Source organism: Pelophylax lessonae (assembly GCF_965119305.1).
Source record: "Pelophylax lessonae genome assembly, chromosome: 4".
In the NCBI taxonomy this organism is placed as follows: domain Eukaryota; kingdom Metazoa; phylum Chordata; class Amphibia; order Anura; family Ranidae; genus Pelophylax; species Pelophylax lessonae.
The window spans coordinates 558,753,479-558,771,830 of NC_138771.1; positions in this window are offsets into that span (position 1 = coordinate 558,753,479).

Below are 18,352 nucleotides of genomic sequence, written 5' to 3' on the forward strand. Positions count from 1 at the left end.
GACTCCATTGCTTTAATCCAATCATCATGAAATCAGTGTTGCCAACCTAACGCAGCATTTTTTACTGACCAAACATAAAAAAATTTACTGATGGAGCACATTTTTGCTAACAACTTTAAAAATGACAGAACTCCTATTAAAAACGAAGCTAACCGATTTTAAAACAGTATAAACACAATATGGAAACACTTGCCTGGTTCACACCTAAAAAATCAACATAACATGACATATTATTAGTCCCAGCTATTTACGGCCAGTTGTAAAAAATCACAGATTTTTAAAAACTGTACATAAATTTACGATTGGCCACCCTTCAGGAAATATGCCAAGGCAGATGCTGATTGTCCAAGAACAGGATCAGAGATGTGAAAGCTTGTAAACCCCCCCCCCCCCCATTTCTAATTACATAATCCAATCCCATGGTGCCAGGAGAGGTGTTAAAATTACATTATATGAGAATGACCCCTTTTAGGTATGATTGGTAACCTTACCATCCCTTGGTTTCACTTGGTCAACATTGCTAGAATGGCAGTTTAAACCTAATTTTCAGACTATTCAAGTAGGTGATAACACTATTAAATAACATTGCAAGGGTCTTGTGCTAATGTCTGTAAATTTTCATTTCACTACAGTTTAAGAAAGCGGGAAGCGTGTGCCGACAGAGCCTTTATGACTGCGACCTTCCAGACACATGTGATGGAAAATCCAATCGCTGCCTCGATTTGCTAAAAAAAGATGGCATTTCTTGTATGGATGGCCAAGGGTATTGTCTACATGGAAAGTGTCCAACAATGAAAAAACAGTGCAATGACCTCTGGGGCTCAGGTAACTAAGAGTGGCCACATCATCTTCAATGTATGTGTGTCTTAAAAATATGCATATTGAACAGAATTTTGCCTTGTATTGACAAGAACAGCTATGTACTGTAGCTAGAGTGTATATGTATGATTAAATTCCAAATGTACAAAGAGAACAGCTGGAACTACAAGGTGTAGTATGGGGGAGCAGGTATAAGGTAAAAACCTGTTTAATGATGCGTGACCTAAAAATCAATTGAAATGAATTAATGATCTGTCAATTGACAAATACAGGTCATTAATAATCAGTTGACATGTACAAGTGTTTAGATAAAAGAAAAAGACAATGCACATATTTAGAACAATGTTTTCCAAGCTTCAGTCAGTTGTTTACCATCCTCTTTGCCATAACAAAGTTCTGTTGATGAAGATAGTGGAAGGAAGAGGAACAATGGGAACCAAATACTCTGGAGGAGTAACCACTCCAGGGGAAACCCACAAGACCCAGGAAATGGGTCAGCAGCTGCTTGGCAGAGAGTCCCAATGCAGCTACCATCCTGTAGCCATAGCACCCTTCTGTTCTAATAGCTTTTATCACTCCCATTGCCATACTTAGCCCTAATTTGCTGGCAATTCATGCTCTTAAAAGCCTATCGCCATTAATTTTCTTGTGTATGGTTAGACTCACTAAGTGGCTCAAGCGTTGTGAACAAAAACTATGAGTGTCTATGTTATTTTATTTTATTTTTTTAATTTCTTTATTGAGAACAAAGCACCGTACAAAAAGGCAGTAGGAGGACGATAACAAAGTCACTCCAGTCAACAGAAAAAGTCAACAGTGAAATACAGCAGCAGTCAGGCACGGAAGTGAACATGGTGATGACAAACACGCAGTGACCATGTACAGATCTATGCAGGTGCCGTATAAGAACAATCTGCAGAAATATAGCAAAGGAAGGTGCACTCGGTGCATTTGCATGCCAGGGGAGGCGCAAAGACGTGCCACCAACCCCTAACCGTGGGCACCTTACACATCGCCTAGGAGAGGCGGGTCCAGATACAGCAATGAATGACAGGTAACATAACTGGCAACAAATAAACAGCCACGTGAGAACAAAGGGGGAGGTGGGGAGACACGGGAGGGGAAAAAGGGGGAGGAATGGAGGAAAGAACGGAAGTTACAAGATGAAGGAGAAGGGGGAAAAAGAGGGGGAAAAAAAAAGAGAAGAGGGCCGGGACGTGGACACCAAGGCACTTACCCGGCGAAGGCCCAACAGTCCGCCACAGCCTAACCAATGGCCTGTAAGTACGCGTCCGTACATGTGAAATGCACCCAAGGCCGCCAGCGGTCCCTTGTGAGTTCTTCGGTGTTTTTCAATGTTGCAGTCAGGTTCTCCATACGGTGGGTTTCCGCTATCTTAGAGAACCATAATTTCCGAGTGGGGGGTTGAGTCTGTCTCCACAAGGCTGGAATGCAGGCCTTCGCGGCATTGAGGAGATGGATTGTCAAAGACTTTCGGTATTTCTGAATTGGCCTCCCCGTAAGGTGCAATAGGCACAGTGCAGGGTCGTCTCCCACCTCGACCGCAGTAAGCCGTTTGATGACTGATGCTACCTCGCTCCAGAATGCCCGCAGTAAAGGGCATTCCCAAAAAATGTGAAGCATCGTCCCTCCCTCAGAGCCACATCTCCAACACCTGTCCGGGCAATCCCCGCTCATTCTGTGGAGGACCGCCGGGACCCTGTACCACCTGGTGAGAATTTTGTAACTGATTTCTTGAGATTTGCAAGCCAGGGAGGCCTTGTGGGCCAAGGCCAGGATCTTTTCCGTCTGCTTGGGCGTGAAAGAGACGTCAAGGTCGAGCTCCCATTGTTTCAAGAAGGGCAATTGTGATCCCCCATCCAGATCCAGAAGGAGGGAGTAAAGGAAGGACAGAGCATGTCTAGGGGGGTCACCATCTCGACACAGGGCCTCGAACGGCATCAATGGTCGAGGAGTGTAGCCTGTTTTCTGCATATGGAGGAGGAAGTGTTGGATCTGTAGAGCACTGAGGGGGTCTAAGGAAGTCCCCGGCCAGGCCACGATCTCCGTGTGAGAGGGAACGGCCACACATCCATGAGGCGGGTCCTCCCAGTCTGGGCCAATGCCCGCACTCTGGCACTCGTGCATCCCGGGGGAAAGTCAGGGTTGCCCAGGATGGGTATTAGTGGGGAGGGCGAGGGGGCGACCGACGGGTGCTGTTGTATTCGTCGGGTCTCTCGGAGTGTGGCCCTGATCGTCGGGTGAGAGAGAACAGGGTCAGCAGGTGTTATGGGCGACCAAGGGGCCAGGGGCAAGGGTCGGCCCGCCACACCATTCTCCAGGCCCACCTACTGCTTAGCCGCCGATTACCATGCCAGTCGAGAACGCGCACAAGGTGGGATATGTTATTTTATTTGTTTTTAAACCTTGTTTGTCTTTAAACTTCTCATTTTTGTGATTTTCTTTTAATCTTTGTTTTACAAAATAAATATATAATATATGAAAAAAAACGTACAGAGCACTGTGGGTTAGCTAAATATATACTGCAGCAAAAGCAGCCTGCTTGCTGATAACTTTTGCTTGATTGAAAGTTTGGACGTAGCTTTTGAAAAAGGCTAAGTAAGTGAGATAAGTAATTTCCTTGTGTGATAGAGTCCTCGCTTTTTACAACAATTCCTAAGAACACAGTGGAAAGCATATGAAAAGTAGCATAAATTGTCCCCTGTTGACTAGGTAGACAATACATGATATTCATGTAGCGGACTGCCATTTATTGGATAATGCAGACTTACTTTCTGATCCTTTAGACTGTCTCTGCATCCTTCCAGTGTTGGTTTCAGGTTTCATGCATCATACTGCTGAGGCTAGAAGAAAGGCATTGTGGGAACTGTAGTCTTTTACAGGGTGATGATCATGTGGTCGGATTTCTCAAGAAACCGCCTTTCCCAGAAAGTAAGGAGACAGTGGAGCATCTTGGGAGGAGCTATAAAACCATCTGCCTAACAGACTTGAACTCTCTTGCCTCCTGGGATCCATTGTGTGCACATCTCTCTGATGTACAGAGAGAGAGATAGCAGGCTGCGGCCTGCTGCACACCTCCTATTTGCCTGCAGACTTAGCCCTGGCAGGACGGATGTTCATCGCAGCAGTGCAGGCATCCTTGCAGCATCGCAGGTCAGGTGAAGGCTGTGGGACACACTGAGACAGCAGAGCGCAGCTATCCTGAGGCCACAGAGCGAGGAGGATTTCCATTGCCTGTCATTCCAGGACCCTCATTGATGGACATAAGGATTTGGTGAGAAAACACCTGATCAGGGCTCAGGCTGCATTTATCACAGTTCTCGTCACACTGAACAAAGACACTTTGAAAATGAAACAGCTACCAAATTTCTTAGGATTACAATCAGCTATCCTGCATCTCTTGCTATACACTAAGTCATACTGGAAACTGTTTATTACATGAGCTCCAACTGCCGGTGAAGACTATAGCAAGGCCTTGCAAGGAGGACATTATTATATGCTTTCTCTTAAAGGGGACACATTCCTGTTATCTAGACTACCCTATCACTCATTAGGATACATGTGGTATAGGCCCAGGGTTCCCCTTTAGTTTGAGTGCTGCCTAATGATAATAATTGAGAGATTTACTTTGCCTGCTTTAAAAGATTGTGTTCATTGATATCATTTGGTGTTATAACAATCTGTTTCCTGACAGTCTTTTGATGTCAGTCTCGCTGAACTCTGGTAGTTTACGCAGGGTTTAGCTGACTTACATACTTCTACGCGTTTATCTCTTGAGTAAAGTTAAAGCTCATTCATATTGTGTCAGTGTGTCATTTAAAGGTATACACTCTCAAATTACCAGGTGTGCCAGTGGGGCGGAATTTGTTCTTGGGTTTGAAAGGGCAGAGTGCAGGACCCGTTAGACTTAAGCGGCTCCTGCGGGGGGGGGGGGGGGGGTAGCGCTACGCTCATATCCAATATTTCATATTTACTGGGCTAAAGTAAAGAAAAATATTACATTTTTATATTTCCTGACCTCCCCCCCCCCCCCCCCCAAAAAAAAAGACAATCTATACAAAACAGGCTGTGCATCAATAAAGAGGCTTGGCTGTTGAGTTTGCCTTTGTGACAGGCTCATTGGCTAGACAAGGAGCTCAGTGCCAGACCTGTGATTTTACCAAGCTCAGTGTTACTTCACTGAGAGCACAGTGTCCAGTATGGCAGTATGAAGACATGCAACACTCCATGTGCCTCCATAAGTGCCAGCTGAGACAGCTGCCTCAGTTGTCCTCATTGGTGGCACAACACTGTCCGTGGACTAGACACAGTATAGATATGTATCATATTACCTAAATGATTCAAAAATGTACACACACAATGCTGATTCTGCAAAGGTTTCATCTGAACTACATGCCCATTTTCTCCTTTTTTCTTTCCTCAATTCTTTTATTTCCTACAACGGCTTTGCTTGTGGTTGTTTTGTGGTGCAGCACTGGCCTATGGCCCCCAAGCCATTTAAGCACCCCAAGACCAAAATAATGTTGATTTGATTTGGTACAAAGCCGGCGGGGGACAGATGCAAAATCGGATCAATGCTGTATCCACCTAGGTGAGTATAAATGTTTTTTTTTTTTTTTTTTAATCTTGAACTTCTCTTTTAAAGACTCTATAGAGAAAATACTATATACTAATGCAATATATCCAATAACAACTTAAAGTACGTAAACCACAGACATCAGGTTCACGTTACAGTTTGTCACTTAAAAGCTCATCTTCTTTCAGCTGTCGTTTTGTAAAAACGTTTGGTGCAACCTATGTACGTGTTATGTACAGTAGTGATGGTCATCTCCATCTAGTGGTTGACATGCACACTACTTAGTTCAATGTTATTCCACTACAGCAGTGCACACCCGAAACCTCCAAAAACCTAAGAAGCGGGCCCCAAGGTTTTCAACTGCCTAGGGGCCTCCACAGAGCTTACTCTGGCACTGTAAGGCAATATGAGTGCAGTGAGTGAACCATATATACAACATTAATGACTGGATAGATGTGACTTTACTCACAATTGGTTATCAATATGAAAGAGAATTATAAAAAAAGGGCAAATTCCTGGATTTTGTTGACGAATTGTACAGCGACAAATATAAAAAAAATATGCCTAGGACATCAGCTGAAGGATCACAATTTTTTTTAAAAATTAAAAACATTCCAAGTTCCTGCTTATTAGAATTATTTTTATCTAAGAGTAGCCAGTCTGTAAAGGACATCACTCAATACTAGCTGTCCATGCGCTGTCATTGATGGCTGTCTTAGTAAAAGACCGCATCCACACCTCTGTAGGACAGTTATGGGGGTGTCCAGAATTTTCAAAGGGCTGTTGACTAATCCAGTATGAATCAGAAGATGGTTTTCTTTCAGGATATTTGTGAATAATTTAAAACCTCTCTTGAATACAAGCGATTTTATTTTGGACAGGAACACAGTGGAACATTACATTGATTCTCTTTTGTTATCTTTCTTGCTGTTCGTTTCAGACGCGCTAGTAGGTGCTGATCCCTGCTTTGCCTTTAACTTGAAGGGCAAACAATATGGATACTGTACTCAGTCGGGAGAAACGTATCTACCATGTCTTTCTCAGTGAGTATATTTAAATGCAGCTCATATTAGAGTGAAAAAATGATACAGTCACAATATTTCAGAGGGTAGACTTGGTTATTTTATACACTTGAACAGTCCATATTGAAAATACCAGTGCTGTGATGGCCAAGTACTAGAACTATGAATCTAGCAGCTAGGATGTCTGACTGTTACACTTATGTGGCCAAAACTGGACATTTTTTCATTTAGAACTTCTTGTCAGAATTAACAGTGCTATGTTTACTATTGGTGCTGTCATATGTTACTCTCTGTACATCTACACAGGAGTCACCTCTACAGAAAAAACAACACACGCACACACACACACACACACACACACACACACATATATATATATATATATATATATATATATATATATATATATATATATATATATATATATAATCTCACAAAAGTGGGTACACCCATCACATTTTTGTAAATATTTTATTATATCTTTTCATGTGACAACCCTGAAGAAATGACACTTTGCTACAATGTAAAGTAGTGAGTGTACAGCTTGTATAATAGTGTACATTTGCTGGTCCCCTCAAAATAACTCAACACACAGCCATTAACCACTTTACCACCGGAGGATTTTGCTGTCTTCCGTCCAGGCCACTTTTTGCGATTCGGCGCTGTGCGACTTCAACTGACAATTGCGCGGTCGTGCGACGCCGTACCCAAACGAAATTTACGTCCTTTTTTTCCCACAAACAGAGCTTTCTTTTGGTGGTATTTGATCACCTGTGCGATTTTTACTTTTTGCGCTATAAACAAAAAAAGAGCGTTTATTTTGAAAAAATAACAATATTTTTAACATTTTTTTATATGAAATTCCCCCCAAAAAAGATGTAAAAACCAATTTTTTAAAAAATTTTTGGCCAATTTGTTTTCTGCTACCTATGTTTGGTAAAAAAAATCACAATAAGCGTATTTTGATTGGTTTGCGCAAAAGTTATTGCGTTTACTAACAAAGGGAAAGATTTCTGTCATTTTTGGTGTTTTTTTTTTAACGCGTAATGGCGGCGATCTGCGATTTTTTTTTTGTGGGACTGCGACATTGCGGCGGACAGATCGGACCCTTGACTGACATTTTTGACACTTTTGGGGTTACCAGTGACATTACTGCAGTAATCAGTGCTATATATATGCACTGTTACTGTAAAAATGACACTGGCAGGGAAGGGGTTAATTTTATTGGAGAGGGAGGGGTTAATGTATGCCTGGTGCTTACTGACGTGTAGGGGGGGAGGTGACTGAGTGAGTCATGGACAGATCGGATGTCCAGCTATGCTGAACACTCCGATCTGTCACTCCCTGTCACTATGGAGATCCGCCCGCTGTGTTTACACACAGCGGGCGGATCTCCACACTAGATCCCCGGCGATTGGGGCAGAGCAGCGGCGATCGCCGCTGCTCCTCCCCTGGCCCGACTCCCGCTGTGAATGAAAACAGCGGGAGCGAGCCTCCGGCGGCGCGTAAGCGCCGCCCAGAAGGGGGAGTGTCTGACGACGTTAATGCTACGTCGTCAGACGATAACGAACCACTTTGCCGCAGTACTATTACCGTACTCAGTCGGCAAGTGGTTAATGTCTAAACCACTGGCAACAAAAGTGAGTAAACCCCTAAGTGAAATTGTTAAAATTGGGCCCAATTACCCATTTTCCCTCCCTGGTGTCATGTGACCCATTAGTGTTACAATGTCTCAGGTGTGAATGGGGAGCAGGTATGTTAAATCGCTCTCACTCTCTCATACTGGTCACTGGAAGTTCAACATGGCACCTCATGGCAAAGAACTCTCTGAGGATCTGATAAAAGAATTGTTGCACTGCATAAAGATGGCCTAGACTTGTAAGATTCTGGTACCTCTGGTACCCTTATTTTCTATTTTCTTTTGATATGCGTCCCACCTTTCTAATTAGGTGGTACGCATACACCTTTAAGACGGATGACGTCATCGCCGAGCGCCGCAGAGCGGCTATTTCAACCGCCGGCGTTCTCTCTCACATTGTTCGTTCAACCTGCCTGTGTGTCCACATGCTTACAAGCTTGTCTTGCTACCGGAACCTCCAGCTATTCTCTTTTACTTGGAAACAGACCGGAACTTCGCTACTGATCCCTGTATCTCGCTACTGGATCACTCCCTCACTACTGGACCCTTCTACTACTAACCTTACTAGTGGTAAGTACCCCACAGGGGAATCCTCCATAACCTTACTTACACTATCTACCTCTGCACATTAAGGACTGTTACTATCTATGCATACTAATTCTATCATCTGCACTGTTACATAGATTGCTAGCTCTTGAGTCTACTACCATCTATCCTTGCACTGGGTTAGTCTATCCTGTATTTGTCATCTGCTGTCCTTACCACCTGTTACCATACTCGATTACTAACCTATCTGCATTCTACCTAATACCATCTAATACTCTCCTGAACATTTCTATCAAGTGCTTACCATCTCTGTCACTGTTCACACCTGTCCCTTCAGCACATCATCTTCATACTATCATATACATCCTATCACTCCAGGAACATCTTATTGAGTGTGTGTATATCTGTATGCTAAAGCTGACGGGCCCACAGTGATGAGTCTGGAGAGTTGGATCTGGTTATTCAACACATCTCTACATGACTACTGAGTGGAGATTCTGCAGCTGCAAATCCAGCCTACTACAAAAACGCAGGAGCGTTACAGATTGAACGAACCTAAAAAATGGATTCAGCAGAATTACCCACTCAAGTGACACAATTAACACAACAAGTAAATGCATTAATGCTTGCTCTTACTGAAGTAAAAGAAGAAAATCAGACTCTGATACAGCAGATAACCCGTCTTTCACGGCTCACTGCTGCTCAAACCCCTGAACCTAAAATAAACCCTCCTCTAGTGTTTACAGGTGATCGGAAAAAATTTCGTGAATTCAAAAACGCATGTCAATTGCTTTTTTTGTTAAAACCTCGTGCATACCCTACTGATCAAATTAAAGTCTGTACCGTTATCTCATACTTAACGGGTGATCCACGGGCCTGGGCAGACTCTCTCTTTGAGAAAAATGATCAGCTTCTCAACTCCTATTCTTTATTCCTAGCGGAACTCGCTAGTTTATATGATGACCCCAACAGGCAGAGTACTGCTGATATTCAATTGAGGGCTTTAAAACAAGGAAGGAGACCTGTAGAAGACTTTGTAGCTGAGTTCAAAAGATGGACCCTTGATTCAGGGTGGAATGATACATCTCTGTGAACTCAATTCAAACTCGGGTTGTCAGAAGCTGTTAAAGACGAGCTTGCCCGAGCGGATTTACCTGGCACCTTGGATGCCTTAATACAACTCAGTATCAACATCGACAGGCGACTGCGTGAAAGAAAGGCTGAGAAAATGGGAATGCCATTGTCTAGTCCTTCTCGGATTTCGGCCGTTGACCCTACTCCCATGGAGGTAGGAACCATACGCCCACCTTTATCAACTACTGAACGAGCCAGAAGAAGATCCAGAAACCTCTGCATGTACTGCGCATCCCCGGATCATTTGATAAGCGTCTGTCCCCTTCTCCGCAAAAAAGAGGGTGAGAGTTCACATGTCTTGCTAGGAGGATTAACGACTTCCTTTTCTAACCCCTATCTCTTTGTTCATTTGACATTACAGTGGGACCAGACTAGGATTACCACCAAGGCTATGATCGACACCGGATCTTGTGGAAACTATATTGATACATGTTTTGTTACCTTAAATAAAATACCTATTATTTCAAACCCTAAACCTGTTTCTGTTAGTTTCATTAACAGTATTCCACCATAGGCGTGCGCAGCCTATTGCATTAGGGTGTGCACCCTAAAGCACAAACTTACGCCGCGCGTATATATATATATATATATATATATATATATATATATATATATATATGCACACACACACACACACACACACACACACACTCTTGCTTGCACACATACATAAACAGATCTCAATGTGAACTGCCAGATGTGCGTTTGCGATGCGGGAACAGGCTGCGAATTCGCAGCCTTCCCGCATCGCACAAGTGTGAACCGGGACTAAACAGCCCAGGTCAGGTGTTCTGTGTGAACAATATGTAGTATAAAAAGATTTAAAAAGTTTAAAACAATAAATCAGAACAATCTGCATGTAAATCTAAACTATCAGTAGGTAGCCATTTGCCAGATGGGTCTGACTAAGGCCTTTTTCACACGGTCCGCATTATGTTGCGGACCGTGCTCGGCTCAGCAGGGATCGATCTGCCGATCCCTGCTGAGCCAGCGGATGACATCTCCGTCTCCGCACACAGTGCGGAGAGGGAGGTGTCAGAGCCCCGCTGCTCTCTATGGGGAATCGGATGAGAGCGGACCGCCTGTCTGCTCTCATCTGATCCCATCCGATCCCCTGGACGGATGGAAAATAGGGTTTCCATCCATCCAGATTTCACAGACCGGATCGAATGCGGATGGCAGCGGATGTCAGCGGACATGTCACCGCTGACATCTGCTGCTCCATAGGGCTGAATGGGGCATCCGATCAGATCCGCCTAAAAAAAGAGCCCTAAAGCTGAACAAATTAGTAAATTAAATAAAAATGCGGCAGCATGAATGAGGAAGAAATAAACTTACTGTACATGGCTGAGAAAAAGATTAAAAACTGAAAAATATATATAACATAAATAAACACAATAGCTATCATTAAAGCTGCTAAACTAAAAGATTAGAGTGACTAACTAACTAGAGAATCCATAGAAAGAAAGATGGTTGTGCAAGCATACACTATAATAATAATAATACTAATAATTATACTGTATAATTATTATTATAGTGTATGCTAGCACAACCATCTTTCTTTATATGGATTCTCTAGTTAGTTAGTCACTCTAATCTTTTAGTTTAGCAGCTTTAATGATAGCTATTGTGTTTATTTATGTTATATATATTTTTCAGATTTTAATCTTTTTCTCAGCCATGTACAGTAAGTTTATTTCTTCCTCATTCATGCTGCCGCATTTTTATTTAATTTACTACAACAACCAATAAATTACACAATTAAATTTATTTAATCTGATCATGATTTCAAAATGAAAATAATCACCTCTAGATAGTAGAGATGAAGATTGAAGATATTGGATGCCAGTGCCTGCCGACCGTGCTGTAAGCCGTTCCAATCCCCACCCCGTTAAACTTCTGGGAGAGCTCAGAGCGGGATACCGAAATTATGCGGCGCCAGCCCGCCACTGCCTGCTGATATTGCGCATGCGTAGTAACCCGAGTTACCCGGCCGGCACCCTTGCGTTGCTGTGACTCCGCCTCCACGTGACGTCACGGAACGCGCCACGCATGATACAGGGGACTGGGGAGGTCTGAACGAGGAGCATGTTCTACCGTCCTGAGTCCTCCTACACTGTGCGGCGATATCGCTCCGCTCGGCGCTCTGTAAGTTACTGTAACTCACTGTCAGTGTCTGTGTAGGAGGATGGAACGTTGGATCGGCACTCGCCAGTCGCCAGGGAAACAAATGCACGGTCCTGTCGGCAACTCGGCAAGGCAGTGCAGCACGGAGGTGATAGAGCCTCAAGTTTGAGGCTTGATTAGGGTGTGCCCAGGCACACCCGGCACACCCCATGCGCACGCCTATGTATTCCACTATCTTCTGGTCCAATCACCAACCAGACACAAGCATACCTCGTCACTACTAACGAGTCTCATATGGAGACCACCACTTTTGATATACTATCTTCACCCCATTTTTCTATTATTTTGGGACTCCCCTGGTTACACACACATCAACCAATCATTGATTGGAAAAGACGGACTTTGTCTTTCCCTTCTCATTATTGTGAGATTACGTGTAACCTCCCATCTTATGGAAAGATCCTGTCTGTGGTGTCAGATGAGATTGCACCACTATGCTATCAGGATCTGTCCGAAGTATTCCTTGAAAAAAATGCTCAAATGTTGCCTCCCCATAGGGATTATGATTGCACTATCGATCTACTCCCTAACAGCAAATTGCCTTTCGGTCATGTTTATCCTCTTTCACAGGATGAACTTTCTCATCTCAAGGAATACTTGGATGAGAATTTGACAAAAGGGTTCATCAGACCCTCTACTTCTTCCACAGCTGCAGGACTTTTTTTTGTCTGCAATAAGGATTCAAGTCTTAGGCCTATTATCGATTATAGGCAATTAAATACGATTACAATAAAGGATCGCTATCCTTTACCGCTCATCCCTGAACTCATTGAACAAGTGTGTGGGGCTACTTACTTCTCTAAATTAGACCTGAAAGGGGCATACAACCAAATCCAAATCCGTGACGGAGATGAGTGGAAAACAGCATTCAGAACCAGATACGGATTATTCGAATATCTTGTGATGCCATTCGGGTTGTGTAATGCTCCCGAAGCCTTCCAAAGGTTCATAAACGACATCTTTAGAGACTTACTTGATGTCTGTGTTGTAGTATATCTGGACGATATACTTATCTATTCTCGATCTCTCTCTGAACATATAAAACATGTAAGACTTGTGTTATCCAGATCACTCGCACACAATCTATACGTGAAATTAAAAAAATGCCTATTTCATAAAGAAGAAATATTATTCCTAGGATACATCATATCCAAAACCGGAATTAAGATGGATATGAGCAAGATATCCTGTATTCTGGACTGGCCTATACCAACAACTCGTAAGGCATTACAGCGATTCCTTGGATTTTCAAACTTCTATAGGAAGTTCATCAAGAACTTTTCTGCCATTGTGAGACCTCTCACACAACTGACAAGTATAAAGAAACCATTCAAATGGTCAGAAGAAGCAAATCGAGCTTTCTGCTTGTTAAAATCAAGCTTTACTTCTGCTCCCATACTACGCCATCCAGACCCATCCCTCCATTCTGGAGGTAGATGCGTCAAATATGGCAGTAGGAGCAGTTCTCTCCCAACGACCAACAAATACTTCACCACTCCACCCAGTTGCTTTCTTTTCAAAATCATTAAGCAGCCCAGAGGTGAATTAGCCAGTGGGTGAAAAGGAGTTGCTTGCCATAAAACTGGCACTGGAGAATTGGCGACATCTACTTGAGGGTACACGGTTACCAATACTCATATATACAGATCATAAAAACCTTCAATACCTCCAGACTAACAAAACTCTCTCCCACCGGCAGGTACGATGGTCATTATTTTTCCTAAGATTCAACTTCTTAGTGACCTACACGCCTGCAGACAAAAATAAAAAAGCGGATGCGCTATCACGATTAACCGAAGATAACTGCGCTGAAATCCCTTCTATTCCTATAATACCCTATGAACGTATTATTGGGGTTGTTCGTTCCCTGAAGGAAGAGATTTTGCACAGTATAAGATTGGATTCACCTCCACCACAACTAAGTACTGATGCAGAAGGCTTCCTCTACTACAACGACAAACTCTACATACCCCCTACTATGCGTACCAAGATCTTGGAGTTATCACATGATGTGCCCATGGCAGGACATATGGGTATGACGAAAACCCTTAATTTGCTTACTAGGCAGTTTTGGTGGCCTGATATGAAGACGTCTGTACAAAAATTTGTATCTTCATGTGACATCTGTGCAAGGTCCAAAATTGACACTACAAAACCATCTGGTCTACTCTGCAGTCTACCAATACCCCAGGTTCCATGGGAAGTTGTGTCCTTAGTCTTTATAGTAGAACTACCACCTTCTAAAGGATTTAATACCATTCTAGTGTCAGTGGACCACCTGACAAAGATTGCACATTTCATCGCTATCCGTAGACTACCTTCATCTAAACAAACAGCGGAACTACTGATGAAACATGTGTTCAAGTTACACGGAATTCCAAAGACTCTTTTATCCGACCGTGGTTCACAGTTCATCTCCAAATTTTGGCAAGCTCTTTGTCAAATATTACGGATTGAGCGAAAGCTCACTTCTCCCTACAACCCTCAGACCAAAGGACAGACTGAAAGAGTCAACCAGTGTATAGAACAATATCTGCGTTGCTACACATCATACCTACAGGATGATTGGGTGGACCTTCTCCCTCTGGCGGAATTTGCTTATAACAACGCTACCCACAGTACTACTAAGCAAAGTCCGTTCTACTTGAACTATGGGTTTCATCCCACACTTCTTCCACCACGCATCCTACCATCAAGTAACCCAGTAGCCTCAGACTATCTTACCCAAATAAAAGACTCTCTGGGTTTACTTAATACCACTATCTCACACGCCCACAGCCAACAAAAAAGGTACTACGACCTACGTAGAAGACCTTCTCCTCGGTATGCTATTGGGGACCTCGTTTGGCTATCGACAAGAAATTTAAGATTAAAGATCCCTAGCAAAAAGCTTGGACCTTTATTTCTGGAACCCCAAAAGAAACTTATTGGAAAAGCTGCAGTACAGCTCACCTTACCAGCAGATCTCAAGATCCATCCCATCTTCCATGTGTTGCTACTGAAACCCCATGTTCCTAATCAAGGAATAAGGCCTACCATCTTGCCTCCACCTCCAGTACAAGTTGAAGGCGGAGAAGAATATGAGATTAAGGAGATTTTGGATTCTCGTATCCACAGAGGAAGACTCCAGTATCTCATGAGATGGAAGAACTATGGATCCCAAGACGACACCTGGTTGGATACCACTGATGTTCACGCACCTAGGCTTATACGAAGGTTTCACTCGAAATACCCGGAGAAACCAGTGCTATAGGCCTTCCGGAGCCGGCCTTAAGGGGGGGGGGGGTACTGTAAGATTCTGGTACCCTTATTTTCTATTTTCTTTTGATATGCGTCCCACCTTTCTAATTAGGTGGTACGCATACACCTTTAAGACGGATGACGTCATCGCCGAGCGCCGCAGAGCGGCTATTTCAACCGCCGGCGTTCTCTCTCACATTGTTCGTTCAACCTGCCTGTGTGTCCACATGCTTACAAGCTTGTCTTGCTACCGGAACCTCCAGCTATTCTCTTTTACTTGGAAACAGACCGGAACTTCGCTACTGATCCCTGTATCTCGCTACTGGATCACTCCCTCACTACTGGACCCTTCTACTACTAACCTTACTAGTGATAAGTACCCCACAGGGGAATCCTCCATAACCTTACTTACACTATCTACCTCTGCACATTAAGGACTGTTACTATCTATGCATACTAATTCTATCATCTGCACTGTTACATAGATTGCTAGCTCTTGAGTCTACTACCATCTATCCTTGCACTGGGTTAGTCTATCCTGTATTTGTCATCTGCTGTCCTTACCACCTGTTACCATACTCGATTACTAACCTATCTGCATTCTACCTAATACCATCTAGTACTCTCCTGAACATTTCTATCAAGTGCTTACCATCTCTGTCACTGTTCACACCTGTCCCTTCAGCACATCATCTTCATACTAACATACACATCCTATCACTCCAGGAACATCTTATTGAGTGTGTATATCTGTATGCTGAAGCTGACAGGCCCACAGTGATGAGTCTGGAGAGTTGGATCTGGTTATTCAACACATCTCTACATGACTACTGAGTGGAGATTCTGCAGCTGCAAATCCAGCCTACTACAAAAACGCAGGAGCGTTACAAGACTATAAGAAGATTGACAGGACCCTGAAACTGAGCTGCAGCCAAGACCATACAGCAATTTAACAGGACAGGTTCCACTCAGAACAGGCCTCGCCATGGTCGACTAAAGAAGTTGAACGCACATGCTCAGCGTCATATCCAGAGGTTGTCTTTGGGAAATAGACATATGAATGCTGCCAGCATTGCTGCAGAGGTTGAAGGGGTGGGGGTTAGCCTGTCAGTGCTCAGACCATACGCTGCACAGTGCATCAAATTGGGCTGCATGGCTGTTGTCCCAGAAGAAAGCCTCTTCTAAAAATAATGCACAAGAAAGCCCGCAAAAAGTTTGCTGAAGACAAGCAGAATAAGGACATGTGTATCACTGCCCCCTTAAGGACTGCTGGATTTCACACTTTCGGGTCCCTTTGGATTACCGTTAGCAACTTTGACATTCAATTCTATTACTTTACTTCTTGGCTCAGTCAATAATTATTCCAGGGGGATGTAGTTGTTTTGTATTTTATTTATAAGTTAGGGATAGGAGAGGGGAATAATGGGATACTCCAGATTAACTATGCACAAGACGTTGGAGGACATCTATCTCTTAATACAGCCAGGCTGTTGATCCACCCTGCCACTTAGGTGGATTTAGGATTATGTCTCTTTCCATATGACTTGATGAACTAAAGTTATCTTGAGGACACTCTCCTAGTATCCTCTTTCTTGACCATTGACACCCGCACACTGACAATCCTACTCTGGGTTGGCCCCCCTCTGGTCAGGCCCCTTGACACGATCCCCTGTACTCACGATACTGTTTTTCTAGGGTCTCCAGTGTCTCCCCCTCAGTCAGCTTTCCTGGACCTCTGGGTTCAGCTCCGTTACTCTAGCCCTCAGGACGACCTCCTGATGCCACGTTCCACTGCTACAGAGGAGGAGGCAGCCGCAACCCTCCCTCCGGGACTCTGCTCACCAGCCAAAGACCCCACAGCACATGTGCTCCTGGCTTTTATACAATATCCCAGAATGCACCGAATGTTTTTGGCAATCACCAGGACTGTATCAAAGACTATGTATCCTTTGGTCAGGTTTCCTCCCACTGTCCAACATGCCTCCCTATTGGACCAGTGTGAAACACTCTCTAGATGAATCATGTACTGAGCACACTAAGCAGACCTCACTAACAGATCCTGCTCTCTGCTCTAAAAGAAGCAATATAGACTTGCCTGCTGCACCTCTGATAGGCAGACAGAGCCAAAAACTATACTCACTCTCTAGCACCTACCTAGGAGGGTGCTACACATGGATTACTGTGGTCTGATGAGACCAAGATAAAATTATTTGGTTCAGATGGTGTCAAGCGTGTGTGGCGGCAACCAGGTGAGGAGTACAAAGACAAGTGTGTCTTGCCTTCAGTCAAGCATGGTGGTGGGAGTGTCATTTTCTGGGGCTGCATGAGTGCTGCTGCCACTGGGGGGCTACAGTTCATTGTGGGAACCACGAATACCAACATGTACTGTGACATACTGATGCAGAGCTGGGCCGCAGGGCAGTATTCCTACATAATAATGACCCCAAACACACCTCCAAGACGACCACTGCCTTGCTAAAGAAGCTGAGGGTAAAGGTGATGGACTGGCCAAGCATGTCTCCAGACCTAAACCCTATTGAGCATCTGTGGGGCATCCTCAAACGAAAGGTGGAAGAGCGCAAGGTCTCTAACATCCACCAGCTTTAATATGCCATTATGGAAGAGTGGAAGAGGACTCCAGTGGCAACCTGTGAAGCTCTGGTGAACTCCAAGAGGGTTAAGGCAGTGCTGGAAAATAATTGTGGCCACACAAAATATTGACACTTTGGGCCCAATTTGGACATTTTCACTTAGGGGTGTGCTCACTTTTGTTGCCAGCGGTTTAGACATTAATGTGTGTTGAGTTATTTTGAGGGGACAGCAAATTTACGCTGGTATACAAGCTGTACACTCACTACTTTACATTGTAGCAAGTTGTCATTTCTTCAGTGTTGTCACATGAAAAAATATAATAAAATATTTACAAAAATGTGACAGGTGTACTCACTTTTGTGCCTTGCAAAAGTATTCACACCCCTTGCCATTTTCCACATTTTGTCATGTTACAAACAAAAACGTAAATGTATTTTATTGATAGACCAACACAAAGTGGCACACACCTGTGAAGTGCAAGGAAAATGAAAACATGTTTTTCAAATTTTTTTACAAATAAATATCTGAAAAGTGTGGTGTGCATTTGTATTCGGCACCCCTGAGTCAATACTTTGT